The sequence below is a fragment of the Crocodylus siamensis genome, chromosome 5, assembly GCF_052110815.1.
Source record: "Crocodylus siamensis isolate JL-2025a chromosome 5, ASM5211081v1, whole genome shotgun sequence".
NCBI lineage: Eukaryota > Metazoa > Chordata > Crocodylia > Crocodylidae > Crocodylus > Crocodylus siamensis.
The window spans coordinates 149,950,298-149,976,643 of NC_143399.1; the positions used below are offsets into that span (position 1 = coordinate 149,950,298).

The window sequence follows — 26,346 nt, forward strand, 5'->3', positions numbered from 1 at the left end:
AGTTTTTGGTCTTAATTTACACATGCCATGTAGAGTATGCAGTCATATTTCCAACTGGCAGTATATTTAAACCTTTCCATAACTCCAGGCAAACTGGAGTGAAATAAAACTTCTTCATAATAAAGAAAATATACTAGTATATAAAACTGCATGTTTTTCTATGTAACAAATATCTAAGTAATAGTTTTATACTTTTTTTTGCAAGCTGCCTAGTTGCCAGTGTTTTGGTTACTTAACCCTTGTTAGAGCAAGGTACCTTATTTATCTCCATTTTCCATTGTTGCTCAGTATTTAGGAGGGAGGGAAATTATGCTTCCCAAAATGCTATTTAGAAATTGAGTATCATGACTAGTTCATAGAGAGTGATAGCTGTGTAATTATGGTACAGCAATTTCACAGGCACAACAAACTTGCCAGAATACAAATCTTTGAAGTAATATATAGTGTGCCTTTGTCAATCATCTTCTCTGTTCCCAATAATGCAAACCCAGTTTCTGATCCCAGTAAAGCACTCTAGGGTGTGTATTGTTGTCCTCCAGTTATACTTCTCAGATAATTAAAGACACTTGGCCTTTGACCTCATGTTTCAAACTCCAAATGTGCAATTACAGGACAACAATGCATGTCCTGTTGTGTCTCATTGCTAACTTTAACCATGGTTCATATGCTCTAATAAGTACTGGAATCAGATGGTCAATATGTCTATACAAATGCCACCACAAAAGTTTGAGAAAGCCCTTTAATGGAACATGTAAGATGATAATTTACAAGATTATTCAAAATAAAATCATTAACCCAACTTTGGAATAGTTATGTTATGCTGATCTTAGTAACAGCGCTCCCCTTAAAATAAAAAAAAGATTATGATTTTAGGAAAAACAGTAGCTATGAGATAGCTGTAAGAAGAACTGCTCCAAACTAGTCCCCAAGCTTCGTACAGAACCACAAATGTCAGCATTTGTGATGTTTGAATAATTTTGATATTTGGCTCTTTCATTTCTCTCTCTCTCCCTCTTTCTCTCCCTTCCTATAATGACCACTAACACAGAGTATTCCTCATCAGGGAGCTCCCCCTAGAGGAAGCATTTGATAGCTGTTTGGGAGCGCTTACTGGGAGCTGATGCTGTTATGCCTACACAACATACATTTATGTATTTCCAAGGATAAGTGGGCATAATAGCTGGGGGATATAAATGATTAACAGCTAATCTGAGATCTTGTCATTTTTATTTATTTCTGCTTGTTTAAAACCTTGCTTCTCTTGTGCAAAATAGATGAGTAGCCACTTTGCACATCTGATAAAGAAACAGAGAAAGTCTAGGATAAAAAATAAATTCTTACCACTATGAGTAATAATTTCAGCAGCAACTACTGTTCAATCAATAGCAAGAAAACTGAAAATATACAGAACATCCATGTTAAGACTGTTCATAACTGAGGAGTCAAAAACCATACAGCCTGCAAAAAAAGGCTGTTTCTCTACAATTAACCTTTGTCATACATTTCCAGGTACAATTTAAGTTGCTGATTTTGACCTTTAAGGCTCTAAACAGTTTGAGCACTACATACCTAAAGGACCACCTCCCTCCCTTACATTCCATTAGAATCCCTATGGTCAGCTGAGAACAAGTTTCTGCAAATACTATCCATTAGGGCTCTGCGAAAGTTTGATGAGTGTTTTGTTTTGAAGCTGTTTGGACGCGTTTCAAGCTCAAAACACTGAAATCGAAATGAAACCAAAGGCTTTGAAATAGCTTTGAAATGAAATGAGGGCACTCTAAACATTTCAAAAGTTTCAAAATGTTTTGAGTTTCAAAGCAGCCCGGTGCCAGGAGGCAGGGGAGAGCCAGTGGCAGGGCCACTCTGAGTGCAGCCCAAGCTGTGTGAAACAGTTTTGACAAAACAAAACGGAACAGTGCTTCCAAATGAAATGAAACGACAAAACAAAACATTGTCCCTTTGAAACGGCGAAACAGAAGTCAAAACGAAATAGTCCTGTTCTGCACAGCCCTACTATCCATGTACCAAGTCCATCATGTAGGAGGTAATTTTTGGTAGTCACTCCTCAGCTCTGGAATCCACACCCACTTGTGGCCCATCAGAGTCCAAGCCTGGACATCTTCCAGAAGCATTGGAAAACCTTTTCATTTGGGCAGGTCTTCAGCAGGCAGGCTTAAGGTTTGGGACATTGTCTGGGAAGTTGTTTTGTTAAGTATCATTTTATGTTAAACTTTTTATAATTTATCCATTTTTAGCGTAAGTTGCTTTGAACCTCTTTAAGGCTAATAAATACCTACCTGTCAAATTTACTCACATACCATGCACACACCTTTTCCCCCAAAACCCAGCCCTCCAAAACTGGGGTGTATGTCTTAAGCACTGCAGTTGGAACATGCACTGGCTGCCATGTTTTGCAGTGATATTGATCTAGTCAGCCTTCTAATAGTAGATAATGCTAAGGATGCCACTTGCATTCAGAGTCTAGAACTGCAGCTGTAGGGGACTGCAAGTGCATTCTCTAACTCCAAATTCGGGTGGATATTTGGCCCTCCATCTCTTCTTAACAGGTGTATACAGTTCTCATCCAGCAGTAGGTATCTTAAGCAATATGCTCCTCCTCCCACCAGGAATGCACTCAAGCCTTGGAAATATATCATAACTTCACTACCAAACAGATAATCTCTTCATTTTATTATGCATTTCTTTATCTCTGCATTCTGTGAGAAGTATGCTACTTTTTAAAAAGCAGCAATTGAAGGCACAGTCTCATACACTGAGACTATAGTATTGACAAGGGACCACTCATTGCAATTGTACTAGGTTTTATTCAAGATTGAGTGAAAGGCTGCTTCTTCATCTAATACAACCATTTCCGCCATTACCATGATGAGTAAGTCAACACAAATTCATGTGCTTAAAAAAAAAGCACTCATACATAATACAAAAGCTTTCTATTTCAGCATGCATCTGTGGACACTTTGTATTTTTCCTATATGCTTTTAAAGTATAGTGTTCAGGATAGCACACAGTATTTCAGATGTATATTAACTTACATGTGCTAGTAATATACATAAATAACATGATCTTTATGTTATTTTTATCACAATAATTGTCTTTATCACTGCTGAACACTAAACTTCTATTTTTCATTATATTAGTCCCTTTGATACCATAGTTTTCTTAATGATTGGTTAATTTTGAACTTGTGGGTGTAGATAAACTTTTATATTTCTTCTACTGTTTACATCCAAGCATCAATGACAAAAAGGGTGTATTTTCTTTGTGTAGCAATGTATTGCTCAATTTCACTGAGCGACTACTCTGTTACCACAGGTGGAAAGCTTTTTTCCTAAAGGCCTAATCTATATAACACATTCAGTGGTCTGACCAAATCAGATTTAATTATTTCAGTATAAATTAGTATGTGGCCACTTTTATTTAAAAATGAAAATGGCTTAAATTGTTTGGCTACTCGCATTCCAAAATAAGAGTGGCCACATACAGCCTTTAACCAAACTAAAATCAGTTTCATGAAAACAGGTTAGATCAAGGCACATTTGATCATGTATATAGACCAGGCCTTACAGGGCCACAGATGAAGGAACTCCAAATGTAAAAAAAACCAACACACACTTGAGCAATGTCAAGAGTAGAAAATGCCACCTCAGAAAATAGTTCAATAGTTTCTGAACTGTTTTCTTACCTGTGTTCAATTAGACAACTACAGTTATTTTCTATTTATTTATAGATGTCATTTTTGTTATATCAAAGTTATATTTTATGTTGTTCAGCTTTCAGAGAACAAAAAAGTATGTTTATAAAGCTCTTACCTATAATTAGTGTCACTCAGCAAAACAAGGCACCCCTGTTTTATAACTGCCAGAGCTGTCATGGTTTTTTCAAGCAAATTTCATTGATGGACTATTTGAGCCACAGTTTCTCTAGAAAGTAACTTAAACTGTGTTATTGCGGTGGACATGTTATTCAGCCATATCGGGTGTTAGGCTCTGTGACAGTACTACAGCTCAAAATGCTTCCTCTATTATATGCCCATTTAATTATTCATGTACTTTTCAATAACTTTGTGTAATAAAATTATGGCATGTAGTCAATTTAGATTAGCTTTATCCCACCAGGTTATGACAGACTTTAAATCTACTCATTAAGTCTGTAGTCATACATTTTGGTATTATATAGGTATAAAGGCCAATCATATGTAAATTGGGAGTATACATTTTATGAGTACACTTTTGATTAGACTTCCAATAAAAGTGTCATATCCATTTGAAGAAGGCTTAATATGATTCATTTTTCTTTTAGTTAAAAAGATATTGCTTCAGAAGAAAAATATCCTAGGAGCAGTATTTTGCACAGACATGATAAACTGTATTTGGGTCTATCCCTTCCTTTCTGTAGTAGCTGAACCCAGAGGTGTACATTCAAGACTCTAGCCTATGCTTATTGGAAAACATTGTTGAACTATTCATCCCAGGTCCATCTTTTCTTCTTATAGCAACAATCATGCCTGACTGAAGTACTTCATCATGCAAGGACATTTATTCCCCTTTTCCCCCCTCCCTCCCCATCATCTCCCCAAATCTCCATTAGGGAGTATTTATCAAACCAGTTATCTTCCCTGAGAGGATGGGCTTCTGATCTTTCTAGGACTCAGCAATGCTTATAAGGAATATTACAAAAGCTGTATGATGGCTGAGCTCCCTCTGTCCCCCAGGGTTAATTTATCAAGCTTTATTTTACTGGTCAACAGAATAAGAGACCTTTATCAGAACTTGAACTGAGTTTGCCTCAGTACTGGGGAACCAAATTGAACTACCTAACTATCTTTGGATTAATTCAAAACACCTGATCGCCTGTCTATAGGGCTCTTCATAAATCATGCCAGAATTATCCCCTCTGTAGTGATTTCTTTAATGTTTTTCATTTAGCTGCTTGCCCCTGCCTCATTGGCGGAGGTTTTAAATATGCCACAGTTTTCACTTCCCCAGCGATCAGTGGTAAACAGCCCAGCTAGTGGGGCACCTCTGCTAATCGGGTGGGAGGGACAAGCAGTGAAATGAAAAACATTCAAGGAGCCACTGCAGGGGGCACTTCTGGCGTGATTTACGGAGCTCCCTACCTGTATAGAATTATACTTGTTTCAGTAAGCCACAAAACCAAATCATTGCTACTAAATTATCATTAAAAAGCACTTTTAACTGATGCACTTTAAAAGCAGACGAGAGGATGGATTAAGTTTTATTATTTATAGAAATATTTTAAAAAAATACAAATACAAGTTTTATTTTAAAACTGAAATATTAAAATTATATTTGAAATTATGACAACATATGCTAAGGTTAATTGTGGTTTAAATAAACTTTAAAAATGCACTAAATCAGTGAGCTCTCCTCAAATTTTAATAAAGCTAAAAGGTACTGCTAAACTCACTGCAGAATCAAAGAGTAAATGTTTGACTCTTGAGATCAACTCAGGCTTTATTTGTAAAGTGATAACAAAGGTACCAATAGTGGTATTTACTTTTTATTATCTTTTTTTTTAACAAATGTAAGTATTTTTACTTTTCACTGTAGACAAAAAGAAATGGCTTAAATTATTCTAGGTTTTAGACAGCCAGTGGGGGCACAGAAAATATATATTTTTAGTCATTTAAGGCTAGGAAATACATTGGACTAATAAAACCAGGCAAGCTTATTTTCCTTTTCCAAAGTAAGAACAGTTAGGAAAAGCTGAATTCTAACAATTCTAAAATGTAGAAGACATAGGGGCCTACCTGTTTAGGCACCTAAGTCCTACTGATGTCAACTCCCATTGATTAAAATGGGAACTAGATACCTGAGTAGGCTAAGCACTTCTAAAATTCCCATATGTGTGACCACCTTGCTTCGAACACCCGCTCAAGAGCTGCCACGACTTCATGGAGGAACCTCGATCACCCCGGAGAAGGCCCCTGAACTCTCCTGCCACGACTTTGAGTGTATTTTCAGTGGAGGGGTCTTCTGTTGAAGGTCCCTTGGGGTTGGTTGCTCCTGCCAGCACATATTCATGGGGCTCCACCTTCCCTACACCCCTTCCTTACACCAATCTCTGGCGGGCCACCTGATCTTAATGCAATCATCCCTCCAGTCTAGATAATCTTCAGACTTCACTCTCTCTCCCAGACTGGTTATTATCTTTGTTTCTTTGGCAGGCTACGGGCCCACTGGATTCACTTCTCTCGTCTATCTCTCCTGTTGTTGCTGGCTACTTGCTGAGCCTCATGAGCCTCCCCTGTGTTGAGGTGTCGATCAGATCCCCTTGAGGTGGACCTAACCACTGAATAACCAAAAAAAGACAAGCCATAAAAAACAACAAAAGAATTATATACATACAAGAGGCAACTAAGGAGAAAAAGGACTAAAAGAAAAAAAAGGAGGGCGGATAGAAGAGGAAAGATCAGGCTAAACTGCTCTTTTCTTCTCTCTGCCCTAGAACCTGATCCAGGAGTCATCCCCCAGCACTGCACCACTCTCTGCCTTCACCCAGGGTATTTTCCATTCCTCCCCAGGTTAATCTTTCTCCTCTGCTTCGTATCTGTGGGAATCCGGAGTGGGAGGTCTCCGCTGTCTCCAGGGCTCCTATTGCTCCTTCAGGAGAGAGGTCTTCCCCTGGACACTGGTGCTGCCCATGACCAACATGGGGTTGTATTTTAATTGCTGCTGCTTGGGATGCCTCTCCCAAAGTGGTATCTGCTTTTTCACGCCGGTGCTGCCTGCCACTGGTGCAGAGAGCCTCCACAGCCTCTGCTGCGTCTTTCTGAGCGAGATCCTCCCTTTCATGCCCGCATTGCCTGTTGCCAGCATGGAGAGCCTCTGCAATCTCTGCTGCTTCTCCTTTTTATCTCAGCCGGCTAGTAACCGCTCATGATGTCACCTGCCGGCTCCAGCTGTAGATAAGTGCGGCTAATGAACAGTGCAGGTTTCACCCTTTGTTCCTCCTATGTCTGGCATCCTGTGGCAGGTAAGTAGCTTTTGTTTTCAGGGTTTATTCTCCCGGAGTGGGTAGCCCCCATCCCAGGGTCCCCTGTGGGGAGGGTCTCTAGCTTCCCTGTGGTTGTGTCCCTGGGACAATATGTATTTACCAATATATTTTTAGGTGCCTAGATGCCTTGAACATCTGGTCTATTCTGTCCAAAAATAATCCATCAGTTTATTAATCCCAATATACTTAATTTCAAAATGCTGTTTTTGTACATTTATAAATGGTTTTTAATTTCCATAAAAATGTAGCTGGATGCAAAGTATAATCTGGTAAAGAATGAAAATGTCTCATTTGCCATTTTCTAAAATTTTAAATATGTAAAATTTGAGATTTTTGAGTAAGTCTGTACTAGTCTACATAACTGCTTAAATAAATGCTTTTAGGTTTAATATGCCTTCTTCACTAGGAAAAAGAAGCAAAGAGTCAATTTTAAATCAAATTAGTGTATTATAAAGGTTATCCCAACAAATGAGATCAATTTTTTTAAAGGAGAATGCCTATGAAATATAATGCAAAACAAGACTGAAATCAGTAGATCAATATTTAAAATCAAAGGTTTACTGCTTATTGATTTATATCATAGTTAAAATAGTTGCTATAGAGCAAGAAGTGCAAGGCCCCAAGGACAGGGACTCCAAAACCACTTCACCAAGAAGTTGGAGAAGAGTGGTGGTGTTTGGTGTCTCACTTCTGTGGGGGAACAGAGGCACCAATTTGCCATCCAGATTTGGGGGCCCAGGAAGTGCCTGCCTGGAGCCCAAATTCAGAACATCACAGAGAGAATACCAAAGCTCATCCATCCTTCAGACCAGTACCCTTCCTCCTTGCCCATGTAAGCACCAACCTTCCTGACACTGAGCAGATCAGAGATGACTATGAAGCTCTTGGCAGGAGTATTAAGGAGCTTAGAGCACAAGTGGTATTCTCATTAAATCTTCCCATGAAAGGCAATGGTCCAGGCACGGACCAACATATGCTGGAAGTGATGGCCTGGCTGAGACAGGGGTGTTAACATGAAGGCTTTGGCTTCTTTGACAACGGACACATTCTTGGGAGGAGGGCTGCTATCAAGAGATGGGATCCATCTGAAGAGAATGGGGAAGAATATCTTTGGGCATCATCTGGCCAACTTAGTAAGGGGGGCTTTAAGCTATGTTCCTTGGGGGATGGTGATCAAAACCCATCAACAGCAGACCACATACCCCAGACAATCCAAAAGGGAAAGGAATCAAAGAAGCAACTTAACTTTGGGAAAGGGCCAGAGAGCTACAGGACTGCAACAATTGGCGCAAAAGGGAAGTGAGCAAGTCAAAATGCAAAACACGTCCAATGCATGTATACAAATGTGAGAACTATGGGGAATAAGCAAGATGACCTGGAAACTTCAGCCTGTGAAAAGATCTTTGATCTGATTGACATCACAGAGACCTGGTGGGACAGGTCTTATGACTGGAATGTCAACATTGAGGGTTACACTCTGTTTAGGAAAGACAGGATTGGGAGAAAAGGTGGTGGTGTTGCCTTGTATGCCAAAAATGCATACACTTGTTCCCTGGCTCAGGAGGAAGAAGACAGGAAAACAGAATGCATTTGGGTGAAGATGAAAGGTGAAAGTTGCAGCACTGATACAATAGTTTTGATTGATTATAGACTACCAAATCAGGTAGATGAAGTACTCTTCAAGCAGGTAACAAATCTGTCCAAAAGCTATGGGATGGTACTGCTGGAGAGACTTCAATTTTCTGAATGTCTGCTGAAAGAACAATGCAGCCAAACATAGGAACTGGGTTGACATTTTAACTTGTGTTGAGGACAGCTTTCTGTTTCAGAAAGTGAAAGACACAACTAGGGGATCATCTCTCTTGGATCTTGTCCTGACCAACAGGGAAGAATTGGTGGAGGGAAGGCTTGTGAACATGATAAGTAACTTGGGAGAAAGCAATCACAATATGATAGAATTCCAGATGCGGAGACAGGAAAAGCATGAGGTCTGCAAAATTAGGATGCTAGGTTTCAAAACAGAAGATTTCATCTGACTCAAGGAGTTAATAGGCAAGGTGTTATGGAAGGCTAGATTGAAGGATAAACAGTGCCCAGGAGGGTGGGGAGCTTCTAAAAGATTTCTAAAAGTTGGAGGCCCTACAAGAAACTGTCCTGACACAATGGAAACACAAGAATAATGGTAAGAGACCAATGTGACTGCACAAGGAGCTTCCAAAATGCCTCAAATGCAAAAGGAAAGAATACAGGCAATGGAAGAAAGGGCAAGTCACTAAGGAGGTGTACCAGGAAATAGCAAGAGCCTGCAGGGACAACATCAGGAAGGCAAAGATAAAGATAAAGAACAAGCTGCACATGGAAGAGGAGGTTAAAGACAAGAGTATGTTGTCTATAAGTGTGTGGACCAGAAAGGAAGGACCAAGGAAGTTGTGGGTTGTCTGTTAACAAGCCAGGGAGAACTCCTAACCAAACAGGCAAAGAAGGCAGAGATACTTAACATCAACTTTGCTTCAGTCTTCACAAAAATATTAAGCTGTAGCCAGACACCTAATAAGGATTATCTGCATAAGAGAGGCTGATGGAACTAAAGAGGGGACATGCAGAAAAGGCACTGAAGAGGGGACATGATAGCAGTCTTCAAGTACTTGAAGGGCTGCCATAAAGACGAGGGAAAGTACCTTTTCTGTCTTGTTGCAGAGAGAAGGATGCAGACCAATGGATTCAAGTTACAGAAAAAGTAAATTTAGATTGGATATCTGGAAAAAACTTCTTCACTGTTAGAATAGTGAGGCAGTGGAATAGACTGCCTAGAGAAGCTGTAAACTCTCTCCATCACTGGAGGTATTTAAGAGCAGTTGGAAGGCCACTGGTCAGGGGTGATCTATGCCTGACTATGTCTTTGTTCTACTATGGGTATTTCCCATGTTTCTAGGCTCTGCTGGTTTTCCCCCACCCCCACTCTCTGCTACAGGTGTCAGGGTATTTTTAAGCCTTCCTCAGAGGCATTGGGTATTGTCTATCACCAAGGCCTGGGGACTTTAATTGGGATGTGCCAATGCTTCTGCTAGGGTTAAACTTGGAGGTTTCTGGCCAGAGGGTCTTGCCCCTCCACTCAGGCTTAGGCCAATATTTGGGATCAGGAAGGAATCTTACCTCATGGTCAGATTGGTACAGTCTGTGGGGGCAGTCCTGCTTTAGCAGGTAGCATAGCCCAGGACCTCTTGAGCTTATATTGACAACATTTCAGAGAAGCAGGACATTGACTGCTATTGCTGCCCTCCATTACAGGTTATGGTGTTAGGTCTATGGTGTGTCAGGGGTGGTGGTAGTTTTATGTAGAGTTTAGATTATGGGATGGTTTGGATAGTGATGATCCTGCTTCAAGCAGAGAGTTGGACTAGATGATCTCTGGAGGTCCGTTCCAGCTCTATGTCTCTGTGATTCTATGATTGTTATTTAAATCACTTTGTTTTAAACCAATCTACCCTGAGATCTAATAACCAAGAATAGTTTTGTTTTGAAAAATATCTAGTGTATTTTTTAAATGTTTATTCAAGATTACTTTCTGCTCTCATCTCTTGCTACAAATAGTCTGCAACTTTATTTTCATACAAGCTTTATCCAAAATCTCTTGAGATCTAATGATATAAGTTAAATAATACAGTTACTGTAGGAACAAAGATTAGAAACAGGAAAGAATCACATAGTTTTAGAAACAGAAGGCTGGCCAGGAACTCTAGAGATCATCTAATTGAGTGGGGGCCAACTTCTTTGGGAGGCATGTGTAACAGAGCACAGGGTGTGCTCTGTTACTTGAAGGGGCCTGAGCAGCAGCAGGACAGCTTGCAGCTGGCAGAAATCCCTATTAGGCATGACTGCCTGATTAGGGAACAGGGCCCAGCTGCAGAACAGGGGCTCTGAACTGTAAGCCAGTGGCAGTTTGCTGCCAGCAGCCAGAAAGACACCACCAGCTGAGTTGTTGCCCAGAACACCTTGGGAGTAAGGGAAGAACTAAGGGGATGGTAGGAGGTTCTTTGTCCTGGGTACAACAGAAAACTACACCCTGCCAGAAAAGGATGGTCTGGTGGAGCTGCCTGTGGTGGGGTAGTGCCAGCAAATGCCAAGCCAGCCACCTCCCCAGTGAAAGGCAAGTATGGGCCACCTTCTAACCCCAGCCCCACATCCCTGGTGGACAGTGAGACCAAGAAGGGGAAGCCCAGATTTACTGTGAGTGCTGAGGCAGGGCCCAGGTCAGAGGCACCGCCCAGACTCACAGTTGAATTTTGGGGCTGCACAGAGCCAGGTGTAAGGCTTTACCCCAAGGCTACTTGAGGTGGGGCCCTGAGCCTTGGGGAGATATTAGTGAAGCTCCCAGGCAAAGGGATAAGGGGTTATAGCCCATGGGGGGCAAGGTGACGAGGCTTGGATCCCCAATCCCGATAGTGCAGGCCTGGGGCCCAGAGCAGGGCTTGGAGCCCTGAGTGAAGAAGGGGTTGGTGCCCCAAGATTGGATAGGGCTTGGAGCACAGTGTTGGTAGGGGCTGGGAGCCCTGAGGGGAACTGGGCTGGGAGTGTGAGTTGCTGGGTGGTAGGCTAGATAAGCAGGCTGAGTGTCAGGCCATGGAACATCTGCAAGGCACTGGGACTACAAGCTCCAGAGGAGAGTGAGAGTCCCATGTGAGACTCTGGAGCTTGGGTCCCAGTTTGAAGCACTGGAGGAACATCTGCGAGACATGGGACACAGTACGGGGTGGTCAGAGCTGTGTATATAGGCCTTTGTCACCAGGGCAAATAAATGGGCAGCCTCCCTCTTGATGAACATCATATAGTCATTAACATTAAGGCATGGCAGGTGAGGAAGGTGGGCAGTTAACCTTAAGACGAGTGGCTTGGCCTATGTTTAGACCAGCCCTGGGACACCCACTTGTTACAGCATGCTGTAAATCAGACTTGCAGCCTATCTGAGTGCCACTCTAATCCTTTTCCTCCACCCAATTTTCTGCTCTCTTTTCTGCTCCCTGCCCTATGTGACACCGTGCTGCCTGTCCCCTCACCAGAGTGCTACATGCCACACACAGAGGCTGCCCATGCTACTTGTGGCACCCATGCCACAGGTTGGCCACCCCTGATCTAATTCATCTGCCTGCATTGAATCAGGATAAGTATACCTGTACAGAAAATGTCTAACTATAGAAAAAATGAGAGCCAGGGAGAAAGACGGGGCTTTTACCTAAGATTTATATTTAAGTTGAAGAACTTTTGGCTTATAAGATACAGTGAAGCATTTCTAGATCAAAGGATGGAGTAAGGTCCGGAGGAGGGCCACTCTTATGATCAGGGGACAACAGGGCAGGCCCTATGAGGAGAGGCTACGGGACCTGAACCTGTTCAGCCTCCAAAAGAGAAGGCTGAGGGGGGATCTTGTGGCCTGTTATAAACTAGTCAGGGGGGATCAGCAGGCATTGGGGGAGTCACTGTTCCCCTGAGCACTGCCAGGAGTGACCAGGAACAACGGTCACAAGCTGGCAAAGGGTAAATTCAGACTAGACATCAGGAGGCACTACTTCACGGTCAGGGCGGCTAGGGTCTGGAACCAACTTCCAAGAGAAGTGGTGCAGGCTTCTACCCTGGGGGTGTTTAAGAGGAGGTTAGATGAACACCTTGCTGGGGTCATTTGACCCCACTACTCTTTCCTGCCATGGCAGGGGGTCGGACTAGATGATCTGCTCAGGTCCCTTCCGACCCTAGAAACTATGAAACTATGATTTAAGATGATGACCTTACACTAAGAGTGGCAATATCATGGTAGCGTGCATGTTGACCAGGGAGATTTAAATCAGAAAGTTTTGGAGGATTCACTAAGGTAAATTCACAACCTTCACAAAAGCAAAGAACATTTGTTTTTTTAACTACATTCTACGTCCTTAAATTAAATGAAACCAGTGCGGCTGTTCTGAATTGTTTATCCTCCAAAAGCTCTCTCACAAGAACAGGAGACAGTACTCTCATATCTTAATAAAAGCTTGATAGGTTTCATGGGGGTTTGTTTTTTAAAATCTTTTAAACATTTGTGGCCAAATTCTGTTCTCATTCACAGCTGTGTGTCCAAACTCACGTGTTTAGATTGCATGGTTAATGTAATGCTCAAAGGAGCGAAGAGATTTAAGCTGCAGTGAAAAAAAGGAAGGTGCACAGCTAATTCTAAAAATTGGGTCTATGGAACAGATGTTCATAAAGAGATAAAAAAGGAAAGATAATAAAAAATTATGTATGAAAGGCATGATTAAAAGCAGGATATAAATCATAAGCGTCATGGAGAAATTCTGAAGAATTCTCTGATTTGGTCCTAATAAAGGACAAAAATATCCATTTTTAAGCATTCCAGTTCTAAAGGATTTTTTATTCATTTACTGCATTGTATTGTGATGGAGTTGGTCTGTTCCACTGCCAGCCTCCTCAAGGTATTTTAGAGATGCAAATTTTGGATACATCTCTGCCAGTCATCACTTACCAATTGACCCCCACTAGAAATCCACCAGAACTCTGGTGTGAGCCACTGGCCAGCTAGAAGCATGCTGTAATGAGGATTTCTCAGATGATGTTTCTATTCAAGTGCTTTATTGAAACAGAGCTATATACGGAACATAGGCTTTACATGCAGAACTGGCCTATTTACATTAGCAGGTGACTTCTGTAACAGAAGACATTACCGGGCATGCCCAACCCATGTATCTAACATGTACTTTCTAAACTAGACTATTTCCTATGCTCTTAAGAGCAGAGCAGATGTTAAGGACATCCCTGAAGTGACTTCATTGCTGCAGTTCTGTATTTGGTACATAGAAGGATGCGGGCAAAGGGGGAGATGGGCAGAGTATGGTCAGTAGCACATGCAGCGGTAGGGATACGGTGTAGGCATATGCAAAGAGTCCTCTCTAGTACAGGCTCTGACTTTCACTTCTCTCTAATCAAGAGAAGTGAACTCTCCACCCTCCTTTTGCAAAGGTGTTTTGCAATACAAGCACCAAAGGAGCTTCAACTGTGTGACAAAAGTAAGTTCTCATACAATGTTCTTAAGGCATGTTTACACAGCACAGAGCTATACTGTGTAGAGATAACCTGCACTAGGCTGTGCACATGCTAGCTCTGGAACAGGATGTTAGTAGGATAGGATAATAATTCTCTGGGTCTCAGCTATGCAAACACATTTGTGCCGAAGTGTTCCTAAGCTACTATGCATAGGCCAGGGTCTTTCTGTATGGCACTGATCTGTGCTAAAGACGTATCTGTAATGTCTCTGGATGTCCAGGCATCTTAAGTCTTTCTACATGGAATCTCTTCTCAAGACTTATACAGCAGTGACCTTTAGTGTGAAAGTTATTAGTACTTTCTGGAGAAAGCAATATTTAAAGCCTCTCTCTCTGTTCATGCCTAGAATTACAGAGTACTCATTCTTGGAGTCTCAGAACAGCAGAGACTTCCTATGCCTGAAGAAGAGTAATTGCATCCAAAAGGTTGCTGAGAACTTTTTTCCAACTACTCAGTTGGTCTAATGAAAGATATCTCAACTACTCAAAGGACTTTGCCTGCCAGAGTACTCTTATGTACTAATGTCTGAGGAAACTGAGCGTCCCATGAATGTAGGATCACAGATTTCTGGTCACTTAGAAGAGTGAACAAAAATTCATTTTAAAAACTCATTTTTATTTAAATATATTTCTTTTTTAAAATTAACCTTCCAAAATTAAATCTGAACTTATGACCACCTGTATGAAAAACTGGCTCTACTATATTAAAATCATCTAAATTAAAAATATTCCCAGCAGAACATGTTTGGAACCAAAGTTTTAAAGAAACTTAACTACTGAACTGATGAAAATCTGTGGTTAAACAGTTGGATCAAGAGCCTGTTGAAGTGATAAACCAGTTTCTGACAGTAATAACCTCTTCTGCAGGTGCAGAAATAGTTTTTTCACTTCAGCTTATTCAGTGTTATTCAACACAATAGCTAGTTCATTCAAGTTGAGAAACCAATTAGGAGTTGAGAAAGCAGAAAAACTTGGTTTATTCTTCCAATTCATGCCTATAAACAAGGTGAGAGACTGAGATCTATTAGTTTTCAAATCCTGAAGAACAGGGTGACTACAGTCAACTCAGTTTAACAACTACTGATAAAACGTCCTTTAATAAGTCAGTTTTAAATGCAATCATGATTTAATAAACTTGTGTACGTAACCACATATAATATAGTTTCGTTGAACACATAAAATAAATAAATGCTGGTTTTATTCATTTTAACTTAATTCAGTTTCTACTCAGAAACAGCTGGACATAAGTCACAATAAGTAAATTAATCCAGCAAATCAGAAAATATTATTCACCATTTTTGAATATAAGCAAATATAAAATTATGATTCTGAATAAATGTATATTGTGTAAACTATGTAATATCTTAAGTATGCATATAGAATATCCTTTTCATTAGCACAAAGGATAACAAAATTAATGTAAAGGTTATATTTAGTTGCAAATCAATATATTTTAATGGCCACTAATCAATGAGACTCGATCTTTCTTTAGAAAAAGAATTAAATGCATAAATACAAAACAGGATTAAAATCCAGTTTTTAAAAGGTTCTCTTTTACTCATTTAATTCACCAGTATAATCAATTATTGCAAGCACTTGAAATCAATCACCTTCCTTAAGATAACTATATCTTTTGGAAAACGATGTTGCTTCACATATTAGTATGCTCCTTACTGCAACATGCTTCTGTACTTTATAATGTAGTGTATAACTAAAGAGCCAATGCTGATTGTAGGGCACCTATACACGTGCCGGCTGTCTGCTCTGACACATGTTAATTAATCAAGTAGGGCCGTTTGGAGCTAATCAACAGGTCAACTGGTAAGCTGTTTAAGAAGAGTTTGAAGTAAGGGAGAGAGACTATTGTTTTGCTGATCGGGTGATAAACACTGTTATCAGCCCCCTGCTGGCTTGCTCACCCGTCAGTTTGCTGCAGACAGTATGAAGAAGAAGGGAGAGGGAGATTGAAAAGCTCCGTATCATCAACAGATGCATGCACTGCACCCTACTTGAGCAGCGAGCAGAGAAAAAAGCCTGGGATAGTGTAGGCAGGCCTCCCTAATCAGAATGTCTTGGCGGGGCCTGGCCACACCCCCACTCAGCTCAGCTCTGTGCAAAGGAAGAGAGGGCTGCTCTACCATGCCCCTTCTTCTAGCCTGAGCCACTGCAGGCATGTGCCTGCATGTCTGGGATATCTGTGCAGTTACAAACTGATTTAACCTAACCAGGTTAGACTAACCTGCAAAGATTGAATCACTTCAGTTTCAGGCTTTTTGAGTGTCTGTCCCTAGCCTAGGTGATTTAAACTTAAAGAGCAGCAACTCTGATATTTTGATTCCACAAGCCATTCATATTTTATTAACCTCTGAGGCAATATTTCAAAGACTTTTTAGCATTATAATGAAATTCACCACTAGTATGTTTAAATACTTCAAGAATTATCTCATTTCTAGACTAATTCATATTTGGAATAACTGCATCTGTTTGGAACAAAGAAAACTAGAGTAAAAGTGCTAAAGAAAGGAAGTGTATTATGCTCTGGATGCTACTTTTCTTATTGCTACTGATCTGTTTCATTTTCCAAGTTTCCTCCTGAAGTTAGTAGGAACTCACATATGAAATAAGTAGACTGACAGAAAGAAGAGAACATAACTAAATAAATAAATGTGCAGAAGAAAGAGGAAATGAAACAGCAGAATGCAAGTCAGCATGTTCCCTGTCATATATACAAAACATCATCGGTTCTAATAAACTCACCTCTGTACACAGTAACAGGAGGAGTATCCATAAAAAGTAGTATACTGAATTAACACAGATCAGCGTCATTTCCCAGTAGATCTTCCAATCTGCTCCCCTGTCACAATCCATTACCACCATTGTAAATTCAGAGCCAAAACATCCTACGACTTGACAGGCCACATTAGAACATAAGAACATAAGAGAACTGCCATACTGGGTCTGGCTAATAGTCCCTCTAGCCCAGTATAGTCTTTGACAGTAGCAGGGATGAAGACTATAGAGGGAGAATATTGAACCAAATATATCTGATCTTTCTTCTATTCAAAACTCTCTGTAGTATCCACCATTATCAGTTTAGGTATTTTCTACTTTGAAAAGACTCTTGGAGTATATGCCATGGGAAAGGTGACTTTTAAGCAGGCCATTTATTTTAGCACTAGGTGTAATTGTCATCTGCTTTGAATCCCATAATGTGATCATTCTTTTCTTTAAATGGTTCTTGGCCTACTTTGCTACTGGGAAAGAAATAATGTTAAAAAAATGCAGACCTCTGTCTTATCATAATACTATGCACCTAAATAGCTGCATACAATAGGGCTATCTAATGACAAGGGCAAAATTTAAATAGGCTTAATGTCTTTTGGATGCAAGTTTAAACATTCTGTTCTTATCCAAACAAATGGAGTGCCCCACCATATCCTAAAAACCTCCCCACTAATCTTCACCATCCTTCTCTCTCATCATTTTGGGATGAAGAATTATAAACCTAGATTATCCATTCTCAGTGCCTTTAGTGAATAGCAGGCCAACTCCCATGGCCAGTGCCCTCTAGGAAGATATGACCATGATGTTCCATCCTGCCACCATGAAATCTGGTCAGACTTCATGAATATGTTCACCACAGCATGAAATAGAACAAAATCATTTCTGCTGACAGCAATCTGAGAGAGATACCTATTCCAGAAGGCCTTATGAATGCCTGTTAGGAGACAGACTTCCAATGCCTAGAAAAGTGATAGACATTTACTGCTTTTTACAGATTTGCTTACAGAAACCACACAAAATAGACACATACCCTCAAAGCAAAGAAATCAAAACAGCTGCTTTCTTAATTCTCTTAAGACCAAAAGAATCTATAAAAAATAGAATGGAATCTCATGTGTATGACTTCCTCCATTAGACCAATCCTAGTTTAAAACTTGAAATAAAAATTAAATTAAATTAAAAAAATATATTAATATATCTATATATCTTTCTTCTAAATATTCTTGACATTGAGACAGTGAAAAATATACCTTTGATGCCAAACTTCAACAACCTTTTTCAGAGTGGTTGCAGCCCTTAATTCAAAATGTGCCTATCTGCATAGTTGTTTCCTATTCAAAAATCAGGAATTTCACATTCAAAAAAAGAAGAGATTCCTGTAGACCACAACACTGCCCAGAATTTATAACAAATTCATAAAATTCCTGAATAAAGTAGACAAAGCAGGCTCTGTATGGTTTCTTACCATCAGTATTGAAGGAAAACAAAAATTTAGTTCTTTTAAAAATGGGCATAAGAACTCTAGCCAAAACTCAGGCTATAGTTTGGATCTTGTTCTAATAACCTGGTGTGTGAAAGAATTTACACAGATGCCTTATACACATGGCTTAAGTATGCAGACACATGGCTGCCTTACAACTCTATAACAGTACTATTCACATGATAGATTGCCTTAAGATCTTACTGTAGCAGGAAGAAATAAATTTGGGAAAAGACCCACTAGGTGGTGGACAGCAAGGGTTACGTTAGTGCTGGGTTCACTCTCAATACAGAGAGGTGGGTGTGCAAAGTTGATTGTTAGGTATAGGATTTACACACACAGGGAGCATGTCTACATGTGCGCATTTACTGTACAGTAACCAAAATTACTGCTCAGTACAGGTGTGCATCTACACATGCATGCTTGTACTGTGCAGTAAATATAGTGACTTATGCTGACTTGAGTATACATTTGATACCTTCATCATGCAGGTTTAAAATTTATGCCTGATTAGTTACTGCACAGTAACACATGTAGACGCCTTACTGCTCAGTAACAGTGTGTGTATGGACTGGTTTGGGATTAACTTTAGACTCAAGTTAGTCCACACACAGCATTAATGTGCCTTAACACCTGTATGTGTAGATGCCCGCCTATTTCTGCTTACTACACAGTAACTTACTGCGCAGTAACTTTAAGCTGGTGTAAATGCACATGTAGACATGCCCAGGGAGTCAAAGTTAAAGTTAAAAAGTACAAACAGGATTTATTGAACAAACTAATTAACAGTAAGGAATATTTACAAGAAAGAGGGATAAACAACAATAACAAAAACAACAAAGAACACAAAAAGACACCTTACCAATGTACATCACACAGCAACGTGATGACAGTAGAAATAACAATCTAGGAAGAGCAAATGCAATCGGCAGACAGCAATGATGGCAAATAGGTTAGCAGGGCAATCCGATAACAACTCCAATATAAATGGCAGGAAAATCTCTTAAGGGCCTGGGCTTTTGAGCCACAGTCTCACTGAGATTCCAGAGCAGTCAAACACAAATCTTACATGAATACATTCTTCACAAATTCCTTCACACACACATCTCAGACAGCTCACACACCACACTGAACTGATCACCCTCAAAATCACATGCACAGACCCATCTCATCTCATGCACAGGACACACACACACATACACACAGCACACAGAATGCTTCACACCCACACCTCACTTACACAGTGCCAGAATTTTGGGCTTTTACACACCTCAATCACAACACTTTCAACAACCAGTCCTCTGAGGTAAAGATCCTTTTACTCACTGTCCATCATATACAAATTAATCATATCATTCAGACCCCCTTCTCACAATATACACAATCACACCCTGTCACGCACCTTTACCTCAGATCAGGCACACACATTTGCCATCACACGTTCTCATCACTGTGCATGTCCAAGCTGGGAAACGAGGCCAGCAGGTCAAAATGGTACTTTTTCTGAAACTGTCAGATGGCAACTCTTACTGCTCAGGCTCAGTAATGTCCACCTTAACTATTTACATCCTAGATCAAAACTTTCTCTTACTACATTATGGTATGTGGCTTTTGGAAAAACTTGGTACCTGGGCAAGCTAATTTTACACTTTCATTGCCAAAGTCCTTAAGAAATCCTGTATGAAAAAGTGGTATCTTTGATAGGACATGCCCTGAAAAGGAAGATAATGGATTATTTTTTTCATACAAGATATAATATTTACAAGAATAATCAAACATGAATTAACATGATTTTTAATGGAAAAATATCTCGGTTGGGGCTGAAAACATGCATTTAAATTACAAGTGGGATATGGAGTCCTCTGGCACGGTAACAATAAATATTAGATATTTTGTAACATATTCAAGTGAAAAGACCAATGACAGACACCAGAAAATTAGCCAGCAGCAACATCAAAGGCCTATAGTTTAAAAATCCTTACTTAATGGTTGCCATTAAAAAAACCTTGAAACTCAAGATCACCCACAAAAAGGACATGAGAAAAAGAATTTAAAACTTTAAGATCACACAGGTAAATAGGCACTGTGACATTTAAACAACAACAACTATTATTATTATTATTATACAAATAGTTTGGATCAGGGGTGTCAAACTTGTTGGGCCCTGCAGGCCATATCCAGAGTGCAGAGCTTCCTGCAGGCCAGGTAACACACAAGTGGCAATTCATTCCCATAGTTGCTAGAGCAGTTATTTTGGCACATCTCCAACATCCAGGGATTTAACACCACTGCTGCTTATCCCCATTTTCTTCTGCCACAGATCATTAGCTGCCAGGGACTATGTTATATTTTAACTCATTTCCCTTGCCCATCATTAAAGTGTGTCAGTAAACAAAACAGACTGAAATGATTTGTGTTGGCATATTCTAAACTGAAGGAAGTCCTAAGCAGAAATTTGGTTATGGATCCAAACCACAAACCAGGGATGGATCCATTGCTGATGGTGGTTAGCTGGGCACAGGTTATTTAATAGATGTCCTAGACATTAGGACCGGAAAAGACCTCAGAAGATCTTTTAGTCCAGCCCCCTGCCCCAGGGGTAGGAAGTCAGCAGGGGTCATAGGATCCCAGCAAGATAAACATCCAAATGTCTCTTGAAGGTGTTCAAAGTAGGTGCTTGAACCACCTCTGGCAACAGTATATTCCAGACCTTGGGAGCTCGGACAGTAAAGAAGTTCTGCCTTATGTCCAGCCTGAAACAGTCATGGAGGAGTTTGTGACAATTCGACCTTGTCATTCCTTGGGGCGCTCTGATGAACAGACATTTCCCCAGATCCTGATGAACACCCCTTATAAACTTATAGGCAGCCACCAGATCACCCCTGTGCATGTGCTTTCCCGGCTGAAGAATCCCATAGCTCTCAGCCTCTCATCATAAAGTCTGTTTTCCTGACCTCTGATCATGCATGTGGCTCTCCTCTGCACTCTCTCAAGCTTCTCCACATCCTTTTTGAATTGTGGAGCCCAAAACTGGACACAGTACTCCAGCTGCAGCCTTACCAAGACCGAGTACAACGGGAGAATAACGTCCTGGGATTTGCTGGCTATGGATGCAAGCCAGTGTTTTGCTCACTTTACTAGTTGCAGTATCACATTGATGGCTCATGTTCATATTGTGGTTAATCATGACCCCCAAGTCCCTTTCATCCATAGTGCTAGCCAGCATAGCACTACTGAGCCTATAAACACGCTGCGGGTTTTTCTTCCCAAGCTGAAGAACCTTGCATTTTTTGGTGTTAAACACCATCAAGTTCTTGTCCACCCATTTCTTGAGCCTGTCAAGGTCATCCTGGATCACCCTCCTGTCCTCAGGTATGGATGCTTTCCCCCAAAATTTGGTGTCATTTGCGAACTTGGCCAGTCAAGGACTTCTGTATTGCTGACTGACTTGCCAGCTTTATGGCGGATGGTGAAGGTGATCAGCTCGTGGTCACTGTCACCCAGCTTCTGTTCGATCATTAGGTTCCTGATTAGGTTGTCCCCCATTGCCAGTACCAGGTTGAACAGCACTTTACCTCTCATCGGCCCATAGACTTCTTGAGTCAGATAGAGTTCATCCACACACATGAGAAAGCTTTGTGACCATTCAGATTTGGCCAACTGCTCTTCCCATGAGATGTCTGGGTAGCTGAAGTCTCCCATGACAATCATGTGCCTGGAGCGTGCGGCCTCGGCTAATTCCCTGGCAAACTCCTGGTCAAGCTCTTGATCCTGGGTAGGAGGTCTGTAGTAGACTCCCACCATTATGTCCCCTGTGCCATGTCCCCATGGATTTTAACCCAGAGGGTCTCCAGCCATCCACCCTGGGTGCCAATAGTGGCTTGCAGGGTCATGTAGCTTTCCTTGACATACAGAGCTACACCCCCGCCCCTTTTGTCCACTCAGTCTCTCCTGTACAGGGTATAGCCATCTATACCCAGTCATGGGTGGAGTTCCAACAGGTCTCCATTATCCCTGTGACATTGTAATTATTTGTGTTAAGCAGGAGGACAAATTCCTCCTGTTTATTCCTCAAGCTCCTGGCATTTGTGTACAGGCACACAAGAGTCCATTTGGGGGCCCTTGCCTTGCCTACAGATCATTCCAAGGCTGGGGCAGGGGTGGGCCCCCTTAAGTGCCTTGGCCTCCTAGCTAATAATTAATAAAGCATTTCTGCTGATTAATAAATCAGCAGAATAATAATAAATAAATAACAATTAACTAAGCCTTTCTAACTAATTAATAAAGCCTTTCTTCTATTGATGGAAGGGTTGTGTCAGTCTTCCTAAGCACTAAGCTTCCCATTTTAATTGCAACACTGTGGGTGCACATTTCTCACAAGACAATCACTCCCTCTCTGATCTCTCAGTTCTAGTCCTCAAAGGGAACTTACAAAACACCTTCCAGAGATGAGCCTAAGAACTTCACTTCATAAATCTACTGAATACAAAAAATCATGGACTGAATATAGACACTGGATTTATGACACATTACAACCTGCGTGACATCTAACACACAAGGTAACCTGCCTTTTAGCTGCAGACCAGCATTCCTTCACACTTTCTCTCCCCCCCTCACATCTCTACCCTTTTTCTTCCAAACTTCCACTCATTTGCATTTTCACAGACATCTGTTTACCCTAGCTTCTCTTCATCCTCAGAGATCTCAGAACAGCAATGCCTGAGGAAGGGCGTGTACCCCCAAAGCTTGCAACTTTTTTCCAGGAATTTAGTTTGTATAATAAAAGACATCACATCTACCCAAAAACCATTGCCTGCAACACAGCTACAACCAACAACCCTGCAACGTGTGATAGCTAAAGCACTTTCCACCAGGGGCTTTTTGTAGTATGTCTGTACTCAGACTATTTCAATGTTTCACCACTTGGCAGCAGGGGAGCTAGTTTGCACAGAGCAACCCCAAGATGAGACCAACTTAAGGTACAAGATATACCAGGCTTACTGCACAGTAAGGCTATGTACAGACAGGCAAAAAACCCGGCTGAATTGATTCAGTCTTTGCAGGTTAGTCTAAGCTGCACATATTAAATTGAAACAGAAGTGAACAGACCTTTGATTCAGGAAATGCAGCCACATGCCTATAGTGGCTCAGGCCAGAAGTCAGGGGGCACTAGAGCATGGCTTTCTGGCTGTGTGTTCATTTTCTCTTCCTGCAGCCCCTGAGGTCTCTGGGATTTGCAGTCCAGACTTACAGCAGCAGGACTCTGCAGGGTTGCTCATTACTTCTTCTTCCTGCTTCCAGGTGCCTCTGGGATCTGTAGTCCACAGTTGTAACCAGCAGTAAGTTTGAGTGGGGGAAAGGGTGTTTAACCCCCTCCCTAGCCCCTGGCCCCAGCCAGGGTTTGCCTGGGGGGGCAGTCTCTCCCTGTAGACTGGACTAGATCCCCAGTTGGGCTTGTCCCCACCTCTTATCAGCCAACCCTCACTGCTCCAGCTAGAAACCAGAGGGACAGGGTCAGCCCTGCTCTCTGGAGCAGACAGCCCAGCGCTACAAAGCATGCTAGGGGACTGTGATTTAACTTTAACCAGGAAGCGGTCTGGGACAGAAGTTTCATAACCCAGTTTGACCCAAATCAGTTAAGTCAGATTGAATTTTATTACTACACTCAGCCAGGTTTATCTTAAACCAGTTTCAGACACTTTGAAACTGGTTTATGTGCACTGAGCTTGTTCTGTTACAGGTTTAAACTAGTTTCTGATCACTTAAACCAGTTTGTGTGTAACTTCTGTCCCTAGCCCATATCACCCAGGACTACTTACTACAAGTTTTTTGGAGTTCAACTTTACCTCAGAAGAGATGTTTACTGTGCAGTTGACTAATCCCCCTGGGCCTCTGCTGGCTAGCCCCACACTGAGGCATCCTCATGCCTCAACCAGTCTCTCCGCAGCACCTGGAGCCTGGTTGGAGCAGCCCTGGGCTGGCAGGCTGACCACCTGGGTCCCGTGCCAAACTGGGCTGCTTCAGCCAGGCTCCACATGCTGCACACAAATAAATGCTAAAACAATATGCTCCAGAGTTTTTTGTTCCCGAGTGCACATTCAAACAGTGTGCCCAGGAGCAAAAAACTCTAAAGCAATAAGCTCCAGAGCTAATTTGTGCACATTAATGTATGTGTAGATGTGCCCACTAAGGAGAAAAGCTATGTGTCTGCTCCATTTTTACCATTGGCTATGTTTATTGCATTCATGTATAGATTCTGTTTAGACAGACAAACTGACACTCATTCCATCCATCCCCCGTTTCATCAGTCTCATTTATTTCTCATAAGTCTCATAAGTTTAGTTAGATTTATTCTAGAGGGAGGTGGAAATAATTTTTAAGCTGGTGGTTCATCCATATTGAATGATATGTCATTGAATCATGTTTCAGGAGATACTAAGGATTTATGGAAAAATCATTAACAGACTATATGTGAATATTCATATAGCAGTTAGACTCTACATGCCGTATCATCTTTTCTCTATCTGTCCTACCAGGAGAGACATCAAATCAATTAGTGAAAAGTGATATGGCTTGCTTCATAACTAAAAGAAGCAGACTAAAACACTATGTAATAATTGTCTCATGCTTTGTTTCCTCTTACTGCTCTTTTCACAAGAAATTACCCTAGTATAAATAACATGAGCCAAAAGAAAAACAAAAGGAAAAGTAGTCATTTTAGTCACACAGCTCCAAAGTCAGTCAATCACTGACAGTATTTTTGGTCCAGATTAATCTAATGCAAAGAGCCACTTAAGTAGGTTTTCTTATAATTGGGAGGAAGGGGCCCTCCTATTAAATCAGCTAAATATATCTGGATATAGAAAACTGATACTAGGCTAGAGTACAAGTTTTACTGCAGCAAGTCTGGGACTCGTATTGCACAAAGAGCTGCAGGGAATGTTTATTGAATACTTATATTTACCAAAAAAAAGTTGTACAGTGTGTGTGTCCCCCCGCCCAATTATCCAGAAATTGGTTAATCATGACAAGATAGATGATCAAAGGGTCTGTACATCTGAGTCATTTGGAGCAGCTGGTGTTTAACAGTTTTTGTGTTAGGTACCAAGGAAACCTTAAAAACAGGAAATATCAAACACAACTCAAGAGAGTAGAACTGTTGTGAATTTGTAATTTTCTGATTCATACAATGATTTGCAGATGTCCTCAGAAACCTATGGCCAAATTATAAGAGACTTGGCATACTTGGTCTTCATACGAAGCTAACCTATCAGTCACTACAAGCAGAGTAGAGCTAGAATGCTGCAGTTTAGTTTCTGCCAGACAAGATACATGAATTTCCAAGGTGTTTCAAATTATTCCGTTCTTAAAAGAAAACAGCTTTATAAAAAAAATCAGTTTAAAAAACAATGTGGGCTGTTGTAATCTATTGTTATTTTCATAGTTTCAGTAACTCATTACATTATAACACTTCAACCAAATTCAGACCTGTAGCCAAAATCTGCTCTGTTAATTACAACACACGTACGATTTATATAACAAAAATTGCCCTGCTTTCAGTGTGGTTATTTAAAATTTAAACTTGTGCAGTTCTGATCATAAAATTAAATTCTTCCTCAGCTTTGTCTTATCCTGAACTCTTTATACATGTACAAAACTCTTGCTAAGGTTGTGTTGTTGACTCTCATCTTGACATAAGGAAATACACATACATGAGTACAGATATTGAGCTGATGTGAGCAAAATATTTATATTAAGTATTGGCTCCACAAAATGCCACTGGATCAGTGTGAGATCCACCCATCAGTATCCTTAGGGTCTAATCTTTTGAAATTGTTGACAAAATTCACACAATAGGAGAGCATAGTTGGGCACACGCGTCTACATTTTTTATCTTTGGAATACATATTTGCTTCAGGCTCAGACTTTGTAACCAGTTTCTGAGCCCCAGCAGTG

General features: G+C 40.9%; 1 long non-coding RNA gene across 1 annotated transcript in view; it reads left to right on the forward strand.

Annotated features, from left to right (window-relative positions):
- LOC149864737 (uncharacterized) overlaps positions 1–26,346 on the forward strand; it is a 60,151-nt gene that overhangs the window by 20,122 nt on the left and 13,683 nt on the right. The window lies entirely within an intron of this gene.